This window comes from Lemur catta, chromosome 5 (genome assembly GCF_020740605.2).
Source record: "Lemur catta isolate mLemCat1 chromosome 5, mLemCat1.pri, whole genome shotgun sequence".
Classification (NCBI taxonomy): domain Eukaryota; kingdom Metazoa; phylum Chordata; class Mammalia; order Primates; family Lemuridae; genus Lemur; species Lemur catta.
Genome location: NC_059132.1, coordinates 63664475 through 63682973, shown reverse-complemented (window position 1 = coordinate 63682973; position 18499 = coordinate 63664475). Strand labels below are relative to the sequence as shown.

General features: G+C 40.7%; 1 long non-coding RNA gene and 3 other non-coding genes across 4 annotated transcripts; 2 read left to right on the top strand and 2 right to left on the bottom strand.

Moving 5' to 3' along the window:
* Positions 1–3093: 3093 nt before the first annotated feature.
* On the bottom strand, positions 3094–3182 carry TRNAY-GUA. Its single transcript is given in 2 exon segments — positions 3094–3129; positions 3146–3182. It is a non-coding gene; the product is annotated as a tRNA-Tyr (tRNA).
* Positions 3183–6780: 3598 nt separating this feature from the next.
* TRNAA-AGC lies at positions 6781–6853 on the top strand. Its single transcript has one exon. It is a non-coding gene; the product is annotated as a tRNA-Ala (tRNA).
* Positions 6854–8742: 1889 nt separating this feature from the next.
* Positions 8743–8830, bottom strand: TRNAY-GUA. The gene is given in 2 exon segments: positions 8743–8778; positions 8794–8830. It is a non-coding gene; the product is annotated as a tRNA-Tyr (tRNA).
* A 2862-nt stretch (positions 8831–11692) lies between these two features.
* LOC123638417 lies at positions 11693–13086 on the top strand. The gene is made up of 3 exons (XR_006735335.1): positions 11693–12242; positions 12321–12510; positions 12919–13086. It is a non-coding gene; the product is annotated as an uncharacterized LOC123638417 (long non-coding RNA).
* Positions 13087–18499: the final 5413 nt, after the last annotated feature.

The following is an 18499-nucleotide window of genomic DNA, read 5'->3' as shown; positions in this document are numbered from 1 at the left end:
CACAAAAAAAAAAAAAGTAGAATGATCGTGTAAGAGTATTTGTAAAATCATTACATCTAGTAACTTGCTTAACCAAAACAAATTGCCCATTCACTTGGCATATAAATATAGATCCACTGTCCACACATGATCCTTCCCCTGCTGTCCTGGGGCTTTGCTTCTTTGGCAACCTTTATTTGGGAGGCGAGGATACTCCCTGAACTCAGACCAGCATCTTTCACTATGCAAGAGAGTAGTAATGATCACTTTTAGAAACCCTGAATGTTTTTACTTCTGTTGCCAGAATAGTACATCAATCTCACCCTTTACCGTCTCTCATCTGACCTTTTAGATAATCTCTCTCCCGCTCCGTCAAACTCCTTTCCCAAACCCCTCTCCAACCCTATTCCCCACTCTCATAGTGCCTCTAGAGTGACCTTTATAAAATTCAAATCTAAGAGGGTAACTACATTTGATAAAACCTACTTATTGCTCTCAAGATAAAGAAAAAAAATCTTCAAGTTTTATTTCTCATTTTTATACCCAAAGAATAAAAATTTCCATTTTTGTAAGTGATAACATTCTTTCAATCTCAAGGAGTCCTACCCAACAGAAGCAGAACAACCTATTTTGTTCCTTTTATTCCATTTTGGCTTAATCTCTCTCTTCTTTTTACATTTTTTCTTTTCTTTTTGCCTTAATCTCTCAAGGTTTTTTACATGAAAAAGAGGAGTTTTATATCTAATAAAATAAAATAAACACACCTATGAAGGAGATGGATGGAACAGGACTTTATAGACAAAGATAAAGATAAATAGTGTAAAAACTTCACCAAACCATGCCAAAAAGAAAGCGTCAAGAATTAGTTCTTCCCTGAGCATCCTATTTAATCCTGTACACAACCTTTACTCCAGATGTAGCCCCCCCAAGTCATTCCACAGATACCCCTACAGCCTCGTCTACTCATCCAGATGCCACCGGCCTCCTCTACTTATTCCTTTTTTCCATGTCACTTACGACCTTCGGATATATTGCAAACTTACTTTTTAAGTGTATGACATCTTTTCCACTCTGGAAAAGTTATTGATTGGAGGACTTAGGATCTTTGGTTTATTGACATTGACTAACATGTCTAGAACAGTACCTCTTCTTAGGAATACTCATTACCATTTGTGGAGTAAATAAGTCACGTTCTTAAATTGAGGACAAACAGTAGACCAAACAAAGATGCCCTGACAAGTTTAACTCCGACTGTGGTTTGGTTCACACAAACCTCAGTAGGAGTGGGAGTCCATAGGGCCAACTTGATCCCGTATGGGGATTATTGCAAAATTAACTATGGTTGCTACTGAGCGTTGGACTCTTGCAACAACGCCACATCTGGATGAAATTTCCTGTACACGCCCCGGCCTGTGGTTTTGTACGGGCAGAATCGTTAAAAAGTGACTTCGAAGGCTCCTTCCATGAAGAATGTCAGCTCCCAAGTCAGGCTAGCAACTGGGCCTCCCTTCGACTCCGGGAGGGTCAACACAGGCAGAGCCGGATTGAGCTGCCTCCCTCCTCCCTCGGAATCCTGCGTTTTCTTATGGTCGGCGGCCCCAAGGGTGGCGCACTCAGTCCTCCTCTCTTGCATCCTGTCCTCACAGGTTTCCCCTCAGATCTCAAACCCCACCAACGCACCTCATCCTGGCGGTCCCACCCGCGCCGGACGGCCCTGGGGGCGTTCCCAACACCAAATCCCAGGGCGCTTGCCCGGCGCGGGCTCTCGGCCTCGGCCCCTTAGCGTCGCCGGAGGACGCGCCCGGCAGGGGGCGCCCTTGCCGCTGCGGTTCCTCCTACCCACGGCCTGGCGGGGCCCACTGAGAGGCTGCACTTGGGCCTTCTTGTTATTCCTGTTTTGTTTGGCCAGGCAAAAACGACATCTAGAAGGTCACACGTTCAGTTCTGGTTGGCAACTTCCAAGGGTGAGGGGCTGCTGCCTCGCTGGGCTGGGCTGTGGCCCTCCAGTCGGCCCCACTGAATTCTTTATAAAATCCATCGCCCTTCCTGAGGGCTCCGACACAATTTTTTTTTACCCCAACTCCAGGCTTTTCTAAGCACTAAGCTACACAGAAGGAAAGAAGCAGTGGCAACTATGTACCAAATTACAAAGCGGGCTTGACATTTTTTCCCTGCACAGGTCCCAACTACATTCCTAAAATAGCTCGCAGCTGCGGCTCCTTCCTCGCGTTCCCACTCGCATTCTGTTAATTTTAGAAGAGACAATTTTTCAATTATCCTCCACTCCTGGGGTGTGTATGGGGAATTGGGAGGGGGAGTGGATTCTGTCCCCTTTTTCGTCCTTGACAGCAACATTTTCTAAACACAACAGTGGGCGAAAAAAAACACATCTTGGATTTGTGTAGAAAGATGGGGCGGCGGTGTGTATATTTGAGGTAGATAGTGCTGCATCTGGGTGATGGCTACGATGAAGTTCTACATTTTTGTATGTTTGAAATCCTCGCTCATCAAAGTCTTCTTCAAAAAGTACGAAGATTACAGAGGACTCCAAAGGCCGTTGCATGTTCTAACGTTCAAGAAAAATTAAAGTGAAAACAAAATCTTGGGGGCAGGGCGCTCTTGGCATTCATTCCCCGCACCGCTCACGCGCCCGCAACTGAACTTCGCTGCGGGCGCTGGCTGTGGTTTCTTGGTCCAGCGTGAGGAGGAGGAGAGAAGTGGGAATAGAAACTGCATTTGATGATCAGTAGCGGGAACGAGAATGGCGCCTAGAAACCGGGAGCCCGCAGGAGACTCGGGGTCAGAGTGAAGGTGAAGGGGACCGAGTCAAGATGAAGTGCGAATTTCACAAGTGGGAAGTGAAAAGTGACGCTTCCTGAAAACCCTGTTTTTCAGCTACCTGCTTGCCCTTCCCTGAAGCAACCACGATTCTACTATTAATGGTTTGTTTTGGATATAGCTGCTGCAAGTAAATGAGAGGGGTGTGCACGTGTATGTTTAGATAGAAACAACACGGTAGTCGACGGGATCTTGTCTAGAGCCTTATTTTGGCAAGGATGTAAATACGGGAGGTTCGTGTTTCTTAAATTTAAGTCTACAGTTCAAAAATCGTCATCCTTCGAGCCGGATTCGAACCAGCGACCTAAGAATATCTAGGTTAGGACCGCTACAGTCCTCCGCTCTACCAACTGAGCTATCGAAGGACAATAGGGGAAACTATCTTTCAGAATTCTTAAAATAATATGTCCTGATAGTTTGTGTTTTAATTATAGTTACATCAATTTTAAAAAGTACAGTCAACTTAAAAGCAGTTTTCTCAGACACTGAAGTGTTCTACTAATATGTAATAATCTGAGTAGCTGATTTTATGGGTTTATTATACATATGTAAAATTCACTGGGTTGCATATCTAAGACATTAGGATATTTATGTATACCTCGAAAAAACCCCTACCAGGATCCCATGATATAGAGTCATACATCATCCCCTAAATATTTACAGGAACGGTGAAATCCCGGGATTATGGCCGATGTCCTGCTGTCCTGTCTGATTATCTACTCTTTTATTTCTCAAAAGTATCTGGGCTGGGTCAACAAAAAAGCAAGCCCTAAATACAGACAGCTGGTTAAAGAGGATCTCAGAGTTGTGACCAAAGCAATGTCCAGGGAGTTTTTGTACCATTGTGAACCAGTGTATGTTCATAACCCTAGTGATAACATGTGAAATGTTTTTTGTGTGTGTACGTGTAAATTTCCTTTGTTGGATAAATAATTGGGGTGGTTCATAGTATGTTACATACTTATAGTGGGGCAATTAAAATGAGACAAGAACCCCTGAAATTTTTAAGTGGAAATATAAATATTCCTTTTTCAAAGTAAATCATCAAACATAGAGAAAGATTCAGTGGAGATTTTGCCCACTCAGCTTCCTTGTGCCTAAAGCAGACATGGGTAACATGCTAAACTATCTGACAAGAAAAGGCTTTGACAGAAACATTCCAACTCTTTCTTCAAATGGCAACTGCCAATGCCTCCCATTAGGCATATTAATAGCACATAGTTGATATTGAACTCAGTAATGAAATCCCTTCCATGAGTAACTAAGAAAATAGTATCTGGTAACTTTCCTTTCAATGTTCCTAACCTACCTAATAGCAGCCAGAGAGGAGGGATCCTAGGATATGGGCAATTTCTCTTGGTGTTCTATCTGTGCCTTGGATGCCAGGTAGAAAAGCTACAGAGATGCCAATCTACTGGCAAAATTTCAAGACGCGGCTGGATTCAATAGCTGCTACAGAATTGTTGTCTCTGTCGGGATTACTGGAGTGGCACCTAGGGAAACAGGAAGCCCCCAGAAAGGAAACAGAAAAGACCAAGAATACCTTTCTCCTTCCAGCCTTGGAGTCTCTCTCTAGCTTCCCTTTTGGCAAGCTGTATTACTTCCCTACAGGGTCAAGTAATAAAACTGCAGCATGGTTAAGAGTCCACCTCCTGTATTTTAAGGGGGATTAAAGAAGACTAAATATCTTAGTCTACCCAGGTTGTCTTGGTCCATTTGTGCTGCTATATCAAAATACCCAAGATTGAATAATTTATAAGAAGTAGAAATTTATTACTAATAGTTCTGGAGGCTGGGAAGTCCAAGACTAAGGCATCAGCAGATTTGCTGTCTAGTGAGAGCCGCTCTCTTCTTCCTAGGTGGCACCTTGTTGCTGTGTCCTCACATGGCAGAAGAGATGGAAGGGCAAAAAAGGGGTGATCTTACTCCCTCAAGCTGTTTTGTAAGGGCACTAATTCATCCATGAGGGCAGAGCATTCACGGCCTAATCACTTCCTAAAGTCCTCACCTCTTAATACTATCACGTCGGGTCTTAGTTTCAACAAAATGAATTTTGGAGGGATACATACATTCAAACCATAGCAGGCTGCTATAACAAAATACCACAGACTGAGTGGCTTAAAACAACAGAAATTTATTTTCTTACAGTTCTGGAGGCTGGAAAGTCCAAGATCAAGGTGCTGATTTGGTTCTTGGTGAGGGTTCTCTTCCTGGCTGGCAGATGGCCTCCTTCTTGCTGTGTCCTCACATAGTGAAAGTGCTATGGTGTCTTATAAGGATAATAATCTTATGAATCATTTATCTTACAACCTCATTTAACCTTAATTACTTCCTTACTCCAGCTAAGTCATTTTGGGGATTAGGGCTTCAGTGTAGAATTTGGAGGGAACACAATTCAGTCTATAGCAGTGAGTTTGGAGTTGAGAGTCAGTAGTTCAGCAACTGGTAAAACTTCCATGTGAACGTTAAGATATTCCTGATTTTCATTTACCTCTGTGGAAACTGAGAAGTTGAAACATTTAATAGCTAATCCAATGTTACTAGAAACCGGAACTCTCAACTTATGACGGAAAGCCCAGATAAACCAATCACTCCAGTTTACAGCCAGTCACTCATGCCAATTCCACATCTGCACTCCTGGGAGAAATAGGGAGAAAAGAGTAAGGAGATGCCAAAGTGGCTGGGTAAATTCTGTCCAGGGACAAGTAGGAGAAAGACCCTATATGATATGAGGATCAAGGCAAGGCTGATTTTGAGCCAAGTTTTGAGATGATTGGTGGGCTTCTAAGCACACTTAGAACACCTGAGTTTTGAACTGTCTTGTCTAAGATGTGGGGGTTAGGGCAGGAAGATGGGGGGCTTCTTCCCACAGAAAGAGTTATCCACTTTTTTGTCAGCCCTAATTACAATAAAAAAGTAAAAGAGAAGAGTGAGTATTAAGGGCAATCTAAAGATTTTGAAAAGGCCTGTTAGGGATGCCCTGTATTGCATAGAGTTGCTTTCTTAAATAACATTTTTCTCGGTTTCAATTTTGAACATCTTGTCCCAATTTCATTGAGACTAGAAAATAACATTCAACCAAAAAGAGGTCTCTAACGATGGAATTTCAGGAAAAGAAGCAGCTGAAGGTTCAGATGTTGGGTGAGGGCTTTTCATATGGCTTTCCTGAAAGTGATGGGCCTCTAGGAATGCCCAGTGGATCCTTCTTCACAACTAGCTTCCGCCAGTACCTGGTGCCTGGTACTCGATAGGCCTAAAAAAAAAAGTGGCAACTACTGCCTTTGTCTTTGTGCAAGAACTCTGATTCTAAGTCTTCAGCCATAAGTATATTCCCTTCTCTTGTTAATATGTACAAGCTTAGAAAAATTGCTTGCAAGCCTTTTGATCGAAATTGAGATTACAGAAGCCAGAATGGAGAAATTAAATGGGACGCATGCCCTCTAGTGGTCAAACTCCGGCGATGACAAAGGAAGCCAGACAATAAGCGGATTTTAAGTGACATTCGTAGATCCATAGTAACTGCAGAATCTGTTTCTGGAGCCAGCTGAATCAATTGGTGGAAATTTCAGGGGTGCGGAGATTGTTGGGAACTATTAAGTGGGCCAAGGCCAAGGCCAAGCCTCATTGCTAGAGAAACTTGACTTTCCCTCCTGTCTGTATCCTCAATTTCTTTCCAGTTCCCGGCTTCCGTTTATATGATTCCAGTGTTAAACTTTTGCCCAATTCCCAGGACAAGTGTTTCTGTGGATTCCCGCGCCCTGGTCCACCTGCACTCTTGGATCTTTCGACAGGATCCAGGTGGTGCTGAAGGACGATTATACTGGGGCAGCTTGATCAACACTGAGCTACAGTCCCTCATTTCTTTATATTGGCTACCGGCCAGTGTCAATCGAAAAAGCAGTGAGTCCTGAATTACTTCCAGATATCAAAGCGGGTAAAGGATATGACGGAGTCGTTACAGGCGGGGAATTAGCTCAAGTGGTAGAGCGCTCGCTTAGCATGCGAGAGGTAGCGGGATCGACGCCCGCATTCTCCAGTTTTATGATTCTTACTCTTTGGTCAGTATTTCCATTTTCCCGTTATTACCTTGAAACATGAGCAACTGAAAACACGTACTTATTTCATAATACCAATGGTTTTTTCCCTCGGGAAACTTGTGTGTGAGGTCCCCTCACCGTCCATGAAGACCCACATACTTAGTGGTTCCCTCATTCTCAGACAGCTCTATGGTAGAAAGGGCTGAGTTCTTTGGAATTTCTCTTAAGTTTTGCAGATCTGAATGTTGGTCTCTGCCAAATGAATTTGCAAATCTACACTTCAATCATTTATGTATTAATATTACAAAAAGTTAGATTTACTCTCAAAATCTATTTTCCATACGTCCGACCTATTGAGGACCACCCTCAAATTTTCACTGTAACAAATGCGCTCCCATTTCTTAATGAGATGGTAGAGAGGCAAAGCATATGTAGGTAAGTTTGAGGTTTGTTTTTTTATAATATATTCTCTCTTCCTCTTCTGGAGTCATCTAGCTATATGTCGAGGGACGAGGGAGTGGTCTGCTGCTGTTATTGGTGTGGAAATATGGCAGAATATGGTCCAAACTGTGGAAGGAAAATTATAGTAGAGACTACCTGGATTGGAATCTATTGTGCCATGGCAAGGAAGTTTAGTCCAGGACTGTTTAATAAACTTTGCATCCAGGACCGAAATGTTATCTTTAGGAAATTGGACCATTTTTCTTTTGCCCCCAACTAGCTTTCAAAAAGCAAGAAGTTCACTGGGAGCTGCCAGTTTAGACCAGACTCCAGCCCTCCTATAGGAGTGGTTTCCGACACATCTTAGGTAAGGCTTGCAAACCACTACGCTAATTCAAGAAGCCTGGGCTTCTGTGTTTTTTTATTGGCTCTACAGGTGATTCTGATACATACTCAAGTTTGAGAATCATTTGCTTAAACAATAAAAGTTCTAAAGCATGGGAAGGAAGACACAAGAAATTGCCAGGCACAAAATCCTCACACAATTCTTCCTTACTTTGACCTTTGACAATATCTTTGTCATTGAGGACTCTTTCATAGCTATCCAGGATCACCTTTTTGAGACAGGGTAGAAATGGGATTAACATATTTTAATGAGATTGGCACAAAATTAGCAAATGTGTTTTACTGTTAAGTGAGCGATCTCTACTTTTTGAGCTAATTTCCCATGTGGGTAAGAAATCTTGTCCATTTTTTCCCTTATATATTATTTTCTCCTAAAATTATTGTTTCCTTCTACCAGTGTTTTTCAAACCTTGCAGCACGTTAAAATCACCTGGGGAGCTTTTTAAACAACCAACACCTGGGTCTTACCTCCAAAGTGGCCCAAGCATAGGCACGTTGCAAAATCTCCGCAGGTGATTCTGATTTCCACAACATTTTTCTCAGCCAGAGTTGAAAACCACCACCGTGACATAGTTAAAAGAATAGACCCCCTGAATTTCGTCCGGGCCCCAGGCGTTGTGGGAGTTGGCCAAGTGGTCGAGCGTGGAACTGAGTCCTAACCACTCGTAACTCTCAGACCACGAGGGGGCGTGCGTGCCCCACCAATTACCGGCTGGTCCGAGGAATTTCCACCAGCCGCCCCTCCCCCTGGCTCGGGATCCATGGTTGACGGGTGAAGAAGCCGCTCTGGAGCCCTGGCCCAGTGGGCCCGTCCCTAATCCGTTTCGTCAGGGCCCAGGGCTTCTCAGAGGGTAGAACTGAGTAAACTATGAGGTTGAAGTCTTGATTGCGCGTATTAAAAATTGTTACGGAAAATAATGATAAAAAAGTAGCAATTCGCTGCACATGGAGAATATATTGAAATAGATTCTCATCGAGGATATATGTAACTGGAATGTGCTTTTCAGAGGGTGGAGTCAGAAGTTACACAAAAAGCGCGAACTCCTTCGAGCCGGATTCGAACCAGCGACCTAAGGATGCCTGAGAGCCTCCACTACAGTCCTCCGCTCTACCAACTGAGCTATCGAAGGATTCACAAGGTTCTCTTTTCCCGCTAGGGATGCCATCTCTGCGCCAGGTGGGGCGACGGTGGGTATTCGCTACTTTGTTTACTTATGTTATTGACAGTCACTTTCATACTTTGGGAGGATCCACCACCCCTTCGGAACCAACCGCACTCAGAAGCCCTCTCCCCTGGATCAGGGAGAAAATGGGAGCACCGCCGCTCACTAGTTTGCAAAAAAAAAAAAAAATAGTTAAGGACGCATAAGGAATCGATAAGTACTTAGCAATGAGCCTATTTCACTGTGATTAGAATGAATTTAAATAACCAATTTTGACCTTCACTTACAAATAAAATTTGAAATATTTAATACTTTAACCTGATTTTAACGAGATAATTAACAGAAGGAAAAAAAGGAGGAGGTTGTTAAATAATGAAACCCTTCAAAAGCATACTAAAATATTCTTTAATAGACATTAGTCCCTGTAGATAAACAGATCATCACATTAATTCCTAACTCACCAAAAACCTATCGATGGGAAGCTAAAATGATATATTTTTAAATTATTGATCTTAACATAGGTAGAAAGTAATGTCATTCAAATATTAGTAAATTTTGCACAGTATAAGATTCTTGTGTAGTTTTCTATGACTGTCTGAAGCTCAGAATGGCTATTATGCTTCCTTGTTAATGAAGAAATCTACCTAAGGAGACACGTGGCCTCAGAAATCATTCTTCTTCACCTTCCATTAAAAATCATTACACTGTCAAACAATGAGTCACACACATAAAGTAAACGATCCCCTTTGTGCAAGTATACCATTGAAACCAACATTCATTCCTCCACAGCACACAGATTTTTTCTGAACAAGAATTGAAAGCAGATTGTTAATCACTTAACTTGACCATTAACCTCAAGTCTTCATGAAACATCTATTTGAGTGAGGCCAGTCTGAATGAAATAAATATAACATTTTATTTCCTCTCCAACCCCAATTGACTGAATGTTATTCTATTTTATAGATGTATTTAGTATTATCCATTTTGTCAAAATACACTTATCAAAAGGTTAAAAGTATGATTCTTATAAACATTTGTCAAAAGATTTAATTCATTAATGAGAGAACCAATAGGATGGTAAAACTGGTTCAAAGAATTTATGAATAGTCACTGAAAGAAGTAATGCTGTAAATTACCATCACTCAGTGAGAAACAACTGGAAAATACCCTACAGGACAATAAAACTGTTTACTTTTTCTACAGGACAGAAAACAACTAAATATCAGATGAAGTTCATTTGTATCACTAACAGTTATCTAAAAGTTAACATTTACCCCTATAAATTTGAAAGATACCCTAATTAATAAATACTAAGTCAAAACCATGGCACATACTCATAGAGTAGTGGTTCCCCAATGGGGCAATTTTGCTGCCACAAAGGTCATCTGGCAACTTAGGGAGACGTTTTTGATTTTTATGACTGAGGAAGTGCAACTGGAAAACAGCAGTAAAAAGCAGGAATACTAGCTAGCAAACATTCAATAGTGCACAGGACAGCCCCATACAACAAAGAATTATCTAGTCCAAAATGTCAATAGTGCTGAGGTTAAGAAATACTACCTTAGAGAATGAAAATAAACACAATCCTTGGGCAGACCTATTAGAAAATGCTCTAGGTCTAGCTAGAATGACATTAAAAAGATATGTAGCCTTTGTTTATTCCTGTTTCCATTTTTTCAAACCTAAAGACTGGAGAAAGCCTAGCAAATACAAAATATGTATATTTTAAAGTTGGTTTGAAGCTATTTTTTAAAATGGAATCCATTCATGTATTTTTAAAGTTTAAGGTTTTTTAATTTTTAAAAGTGATATAGACCCCTTAACACTCCCAATCTATACCCTTCTCTAATCATTCACATCTTTAAAGTTTTGAATTCTTTATGTTAATATTTTATAATTCTCTCTTTTCTCAATCTCTACAATATCACTTCATTTAGACCCTCACTACCTTCTTCCAGAACTTCTGCCATCATCTTCTATTATAATTGACTCCCATTGTACAAACTGGCCCCCTGGGTTCTGCTCTCCACACAAAGAGGAATCTGAGGTTCACAAGATTGGCACCATTAAAAGAAGTTCCTCCTTCCTGCCAGTCTCCCCACAAATTCTTTACTGTAAAAGAAAATAATTGGGTTCCCCTAAAATAAAAACTGGTTCACAAAAAGGAAAATGAATACTCATATTAGAAGTCTGATCTACCACCAGAACCATCCAGTGTAGGATAAATGTGATTTATAAAGTCTTGGAAGCGTAAGTCCTTGTCTGTGATTGTGGATTGGGGCTCATACTTATGAGAATTTGTGTGTAACACTACACCCGCCCTAGGAGACAAGATCCACTCCTTCCTTCATTTCTCCAGCTTCACCTTACAGAAGATTGAGAGACAGAAACAGGCCTTAAGGAACCTTTGAGAGAGAGGGGAAAATGGTGGGAACAGACAGTAGATTTGGGGGCTTCTGATGGGTGTGTAAGAAAACTTGTAGGTCAGGAATTATGTATGATTCTGCTATGTATAGCTAGAATTCTCTTCTATGTGTTTTCAAAACAAGATGTAACCCAATGTGAACACGGGAAGGAGGAAAAGTATTGGTTTTTTTTTTTTTTTTCTCCTTCACAAACAGTACTCTCACATGTGGGTGGGAGATAAGTCTCCGAGTCCAACCTGCCTCTCCCACCCCCAACCCCCAAGCGAACTCCCGCAGCCAAGCGGAAGGAAAGATTATCCGCAGTGCCAGTGTCCAGAGCCCAAGGGTGGGGCCGGACGCCGAGCGCGCCGCTGGGTTTGGGTGTGGGAGGGCAGGGTTCATTGACTTGCTAACCGGAAGGGGACGAGGGAGTGTCCGACGCGGGTGTGGGAAAGGAGGGTCCATAGGCACACAAAGAAAAAGCTTCGCCAGACTCTCCGCGAACCTAAGCGCAAAAGGCGTCCTTATCTCCGCGCCCACACGGCCATATGAGCTCCAGGCTGGGAGCCACTGGCCCTCTCTTCCATTTTCTCAGCTTCTTCACCCGTCTCCATCCGATACGCTGTCTTTCCCCGTGTGTTTAGTAGCGGAGTTGCTTCTCCGAATGGTCGAAATCGGAAGCTGGTGGCCATCAACCCTACAGTAAGTGCACCCAAACGGGCTGTTCCGGAAAACTAGGGAAATAAAGGCCGCAAAGAAGGTGCAGTGCAGGGCAAGCGCGCGCAGCGAAAGGAATCACCTGACGTCAGTGTGATCACGTGTCGGCGAGGGCGTGGCCCCCTTGGGTGGCCGAGTGCGCAACCGCAGTTGCTGCAGTAGCTGCTGAACTGCGCAGGTCTGAGCTAAAACCCGGCTGACAACGCGAAGAGGAAAGTTCTGTAATGCGGCTATGCATCTGTGTGGTTATCAATCAAGTAAGTGTCATTTTATTTTAAATGCAGCGCATGGTGCGAAGAAAAGTGCGATTAATTCACTCACTTCCATTTATTCAGTAAATGCTTACTGTGCACCTGCTGCGGGCTGGAGGAAGAGGCCTTGTGTTCTTCACCAGCGCGTGGTCTCCTGAGGCTGAGGACTGCAGAGTGCCGACCTCCAAGCGTAGGGCAGCACGTGGTAATTAATGGAGCAGGGCTGGATAACGCCAGGAGAACCCCAATTGGAGACTACTTGTGTCTTTCGGAAGTGAGTGTAGAATCAATTTCTGTAGAATATATGTTAATAGTAACTACACTGCAATACTTACTAAAAAGTAGATATATGCTGAATTAATTGTATACATTGACACTTTTGAACACAATTTAAAAGTAAATAATGAATTTCAATAGTGGAAATTACGGCAACATGGCAGGTTGTTTAATAGTGTGCATGATGTAATGGAAGAAACACAGACAGGCTTTGGATCCACTTAGTCCACTTTTGAATCTGCCTCACTAATAGTGTGACTTCTCTAAGTTCCTTGTGCCTAATACAAAATGGGGATGATGATAATAAAGATAATACCAATCTTAAGGGGGTCGTCGTGAGTATAAAATGAAATAGCATTTGTAAAGCAGAATGCTTGGGGTGTGTGTCTTTTCTCTCACTCCCCAGGCTCAAAGCAGGAGAACCCAAATCTTTTGAAAGGATTTCATCTGGGCCTCATCTTTGGGTGAGAGTCTGAAGAGTTCAAGAATACACCATAGAGGCCGGGCGTGGTGGCTCATGCCTGTAATCCTAGCACTCTGGAAGGCGGAGGTGGGAAGATCACTCGAGGTCAGGAGTTTGAGACCAGCCTGAGCACGAGCAAGACCCCATCTCTACTAAAAACAGAAAGAAATTAACTGGACAACTAAAAATATATAGAAAAAATTAGGTAGGTATGGTGGTCCATGCCTGTAGTCCCAGCTACTCGGGAGGCTGAGGCAGGAGGATTGCTTGAACCCAGGAGTTTGAGGTTGCTGTGAGCTAGGCTGACACCATGGCACTCTAGCCCGGGCAACAGAGAGAGACTCTTGTCTCAAAAAAAAAAAAAAAAAAGAAAGATGATTTTATAAAAGCCTTCCGAATTTAGGAGTTTGGTTCATAAACATACAGTAATTCAGCAGCTACTTTAGTCTCCCTGGTCTCTAAAATGTATATCGCTTTTCTTGCATTAATTATAAATTAATTAATTGTTGTCATCCCCTCATCTTAGGTGATTCTGATGTCATTCAAAGCATTCTAGAACAACCAATGATAATTAAAAAGTACAAGATCATTCTTTATTAATAAACCACTATTATTTATTTTTAAACAGTCTTGTGAACCTTTGTGGCATTAAAAGTGTCTTTATCCAGTTCTTCCAGCCTTTCCTGTTTATGATTATTATTGCCTCTCATTATTAATAATTTACATTTGACAAGAACCTTATTTTCCAAAATGTATTTTGCTAAATACTATTTCCTGGAGCATCAATAGCAATGTTCCTTGAAATTTTAACCAATGTTCAGTTAAGGGGGAAAAAAGAAAGAACATTGACTCCTTTCTCTTTCCTGGATGGACTCCAAGCAATGAAACATAAATTTCAGAACCTCAGGAGACATATGAGTCAAGAGTTTTTCCTTCATTGTATTTTCTGTCTATGACATAATTAAATATTAGTTAATATTTCCCATACTGCATCTCTCCGTGTTTTCAGCTTTCAGCTGGTGAGAGAACTCTGCCTTTTTCAGATGTTGGTGTCCTCTGTTAGTTAACACATACCCCCCACTCCTGCCATATCTCATCAGTATTAAATAATTATTTATTAACATATAGGACTTACTGTGTGCTGCCACTGTTCTAAGTCCTTTATACATGTTTTTTCAATAATTCTCACAATGATCCAATTAGGGAATACTATTTTCGGTCACATTTTGTTGTTGGAGAAATTGAGTCACAAAGAAATTAAGTAACTTGCCCAAATTCACATAACCAATAAATTACAGAGTCATTTTCAAACCCAGGTAAGTCCAGGCTCTTACTGTGAATTATTAGCCAAGTATTTGCCTTGCTTTAAACTCACCCATACACAAATCTTATACAAATTTCTTCTGATTTCTGAAGAAGTTCTTTAGATTAAAACAGAAGTAATAAATGAGAACATATTCTTAGTTGGTCTTGTCTCTAAAATAAGCTCTTGACTAAATATTCTTCTGTTACACAAGAATACATGACAGTGTTTTTCACGTTTCTCAGAAATTACAAAAGGGACACAATTATCAGTTTTTAGTTGTGTCATGTTTTTTGGATAGGTTACTCTCTCTGAGGTGAAGTTCTTTTTTCTCCTTAGTATTTTATTATGAAAACTTTTAAACTTACAAAAAAGGGTTAAAATAATACTGCAGTGAACAACATATACACTACACCATCAACTGTTGCTAAAATTTGCCATACTTGCTTTAAATCAATCTCTCTCTTTCTTGTATGTGTGCAAATACATGGTATGTACATTTCTGTTGCTGTACCATTTGAAAATAAGTGAAAAATATGATGACTTTTACCCTTTCAACTCTTCTATGTAAGGGCATTCTACATATCACATTATTATTATCACCCCTAAGAAAATTATCAGTCATTCCATTGTATCTACCAGCTCATGGTCCAATTTCTCTAGTTATCCCAAGAATATCTTTTTGTATTTACTTTTTGAACCAGAATTCAATATAGAGTCAATCATTACATTTGGTTGTAATGTATTTAGCCTCTTTTAATATTTTTTAATATTATAAGATTAACTTTTGAATGTCATTTATGTGTTTTATAGTTTTGTTCAATTTGTTCCTCTATTTTCTGTAAATGAGAAGTTAGGTCTAGAAGCTTGATTAGATTCAAGTTAAAAGTTTTAGGGCAAGAAGACTTCATAGATGATGCTGATATTCCATGTTGCAACATTTTTGATGATCCAAATATTTTCAACTTCCATTTTAAATCACTTTCATATGACATGTTATTTAAAATCATCTTCCCACACATGGCGAACTTTTTTTGATACTATTTATCCACTCAAATCCTAGAATTATTTACAGAGGCATATAGCGATGGGCAATGCTTTGGCCATAATGCGATTCCACGTGACAGACTTCAGTGAAAGTTAATTTAATCTTTAGGCTGCAACATTAAGGGATTGGGTTAATTTTACTTTGCTACATCACAATTTAGGCCACTTTCCCAGAGGGATACCCCTGAAAATCCAGTCACATGTGCAGAAGAGTTCTTGAACTATAATTTCTGAAGATGGCTGAGATCATTCACTGCATTTTCCTCTTTATTTCATATTCAGAAAATACTGTTCTGTGATTCTGGAATGATTAGGCCTTTGTTCTCTGGAGTGGCTGGCACAGGTAACCACTCTTGTGCAGAATACTTCCTGTTTTCTTTACCTGTGGCTCAGCCTCTCACAGTTTTCCAAGTCTACCCTGAAAACAGGATTAAGCGCCTGAATTTAAACCTCCTGGTTACTCTTCTCAACTACCAAGGCTGAAGTACACTTGCTGCACAAACTGCTATGGATCACCTTCCCTGAACAGGCTAAACTAAAAATCGTGCAAAGTTGTGGTTGTGTCTACCTGTGCTCTTCTTCCAGAAACTGACCTCCTAGGTTTAAAACCATCTTTATGCTAACATGTTCTTGTAGGCAACCCCTCAAGTCACTGACCTCTGGCTTTTTTTATTCATCTTAGTACAGGATCAATCAAACTCCAGTTATAATCAGAGAGCCTCAAACTCTGCTTTCAGATCATCTGTCCTGAGGAAAAGCCCCCGAAAGATTTTTTCTAAGTCAATTCAATAGCATTTACTAAACATGTTATATGCATAAAAAATGGTGTTAAGTATTATAAAGGCAATGCAGCTAAATCATTCAACAAATATTTAAGTGCCTACCATGTATCAGGCAAGTTTCTCCTGAATTCCAAAATGTCACCATGTGTTTTGGCTGTTTTTTGCTTGTGTTGTTTGCTTGCTATTGACTGAATTGTTTATATGTTGAAGCCTTTAACCCCTAGTGTAGCTGGCCGTATTTGAAATAAGGAAGTAATTAAGGTTAGATGAGGTCAAAAGGGTGGAGCCCTGATCAAATAGGATCCTTAAGAGACAACAGAGAGCGCTCTTTCTTCTCGCTACCGTGTGAGGACACAGCAAGAAAACATCTGTCTACAAGCCAGGAAGAGAGGCCTCACCAGAAACCAAAACAGCAGGCACCTTGATCTTGGACTTCCTAGCCTTTAGAACTGTGAGAAAATAAATTCCTGTTGTTTAAGCCACCCAGTCTATGGTGTTTTATTATGGCAGCTCCAGCAGATGAACTACCCTGTCCTGATCCCACCCTGGACCCCTGAATGTCCTTTTTTACCTCCTTTAATCAAGGACTCCTTTGCAGTTTAAAGAATTTTTTTTTTTTTCAAAGGAGTCAGGTTAGTTGGTGCTCTGGGCCAAGCTCAGGGACAGACTTGGACTTGGAGATGTTGCCACAAGTCCTAGGTTCAGAAATTCAATTTTTAAGTATGTCAACTCATTTTTAACAATATTAGCCAAGAGGCCTCAGGAATCAAAAATAGCAGGTCATTTCAAGCAACTCATAAGAGATGTTTGTAAACCAGAAATCCAGTAAGTTCATTGATAAAAAGACATATGGCTTATTAAAATCAGCAATACTTGTCTATCTAGTATACCCTAGATAGTTCTTATAGTATTCAGGAAACTGAAACATTAAGCAGAGATTGCTAGGTGAACAAAGGGAGTTCAGGTTTTTCAGTGAAACATAAGGCTTATTAATAGCCACAACATATGGCTTATAAATCCTGATGATTATCTTTTGAGTAACTCTGTAGTAAGTAAAAAACTCATATGAATTAAGCGTAGCACATTTGTTTCCTAGATTTTACTGGATAAACACTGATAATTTTTAAACTATTCAATCATCACCATCACCCAAGCACCTTCATCTCCTAATGCCAGTCAGTTAAAATCCAGCTGAGGATATTCACCCAGTAGATAGATGGCAACTTTTTTGAAAGCAAGGACTATTTCATACTGATAATTTCATTTTAAATATCCAGCACAGAAAAGGTGCTTAATAAAAATGTGTTCATCAGTTAATTTGAAAGACACTTTGTCTCTTTTTAAAAGAGAGTTGGACAGTGAAGTTTCAATGTACTCTTTAATAAAGTTACCTCTGTGATCAAATTTATCCATTTTATGTTGACTCATGATTCTCAGTTTCATTGCATATATACCAACAATATCTCCAAATTCTAGGGGGTCCACCTAGTTTAAAACTTTTCAAAATGTATGATTCCCTTTGCCCAACTATAGGTGCTATTGATCTAAGTAGGTAAAATATGGAATAATTTTAAAACTGGACATTACATAGCACATGGTGCAAGTTGATATATTAATGATAATATTCAGGTTCCTGGGTAAAGAAAAAAGAAGATTTGGATGGGAGAGGATGGAGAGTGGTAATGTGTCACTGTGTTTCCAGTGTGCTCAGAGGTGGGCATTCTTTCAATGCAATATTGATATTCTGGGGCTCCTAGCAGGTTCAGTGGGATACAGACGTCTGTATCAGGTTTTCACAGTGACAAAACTATCGTTATTATCTAACCCCTTTTGTTCTGATTATACACTAAGCAACTTTTCATGTGAATTTGGTCTTTCCAAATTTGAGGGCAATTAAAAAAAGAAGGCACTTGGCCACTTAAACTTATTTCTTGGTATAAGTTTATAAAGTTGGCATTCCAACCTTAAAGTTATCCTTGATTATCCTTCACACTTCCATTCAAATCTATCTGGAAATCCCATTGACTCGGCCTTCCAGATAGACCCAGAAATTGGATCACTTTTGACCTCTTTGCCTGCTACCACTCTGATCTGACTCTACATCTTTTGCCACCAGGAGCCTCCTAAGTGGGTCTCCTTGTTTCTATCATTGTCCCCTTGGTCTGTTCTCAACACAGCACGAAAGGTATCCTTTTAAAAGGTAAGTTAGATTCCATTACTCTTCTGCTCAGAACCTTCACAGAATTCCCATTTCACTCAGTTAAATCTGAGATCCTTACAAAGCCTATAAGGCTTGGTATCCTTTTGACCTCCTCTCCCTGCTCTTTTTCCTCAAACATACTGCTCTGGCCACACTACCTGAGCTGTTCCTATAGTACACCAGCATGCTCCT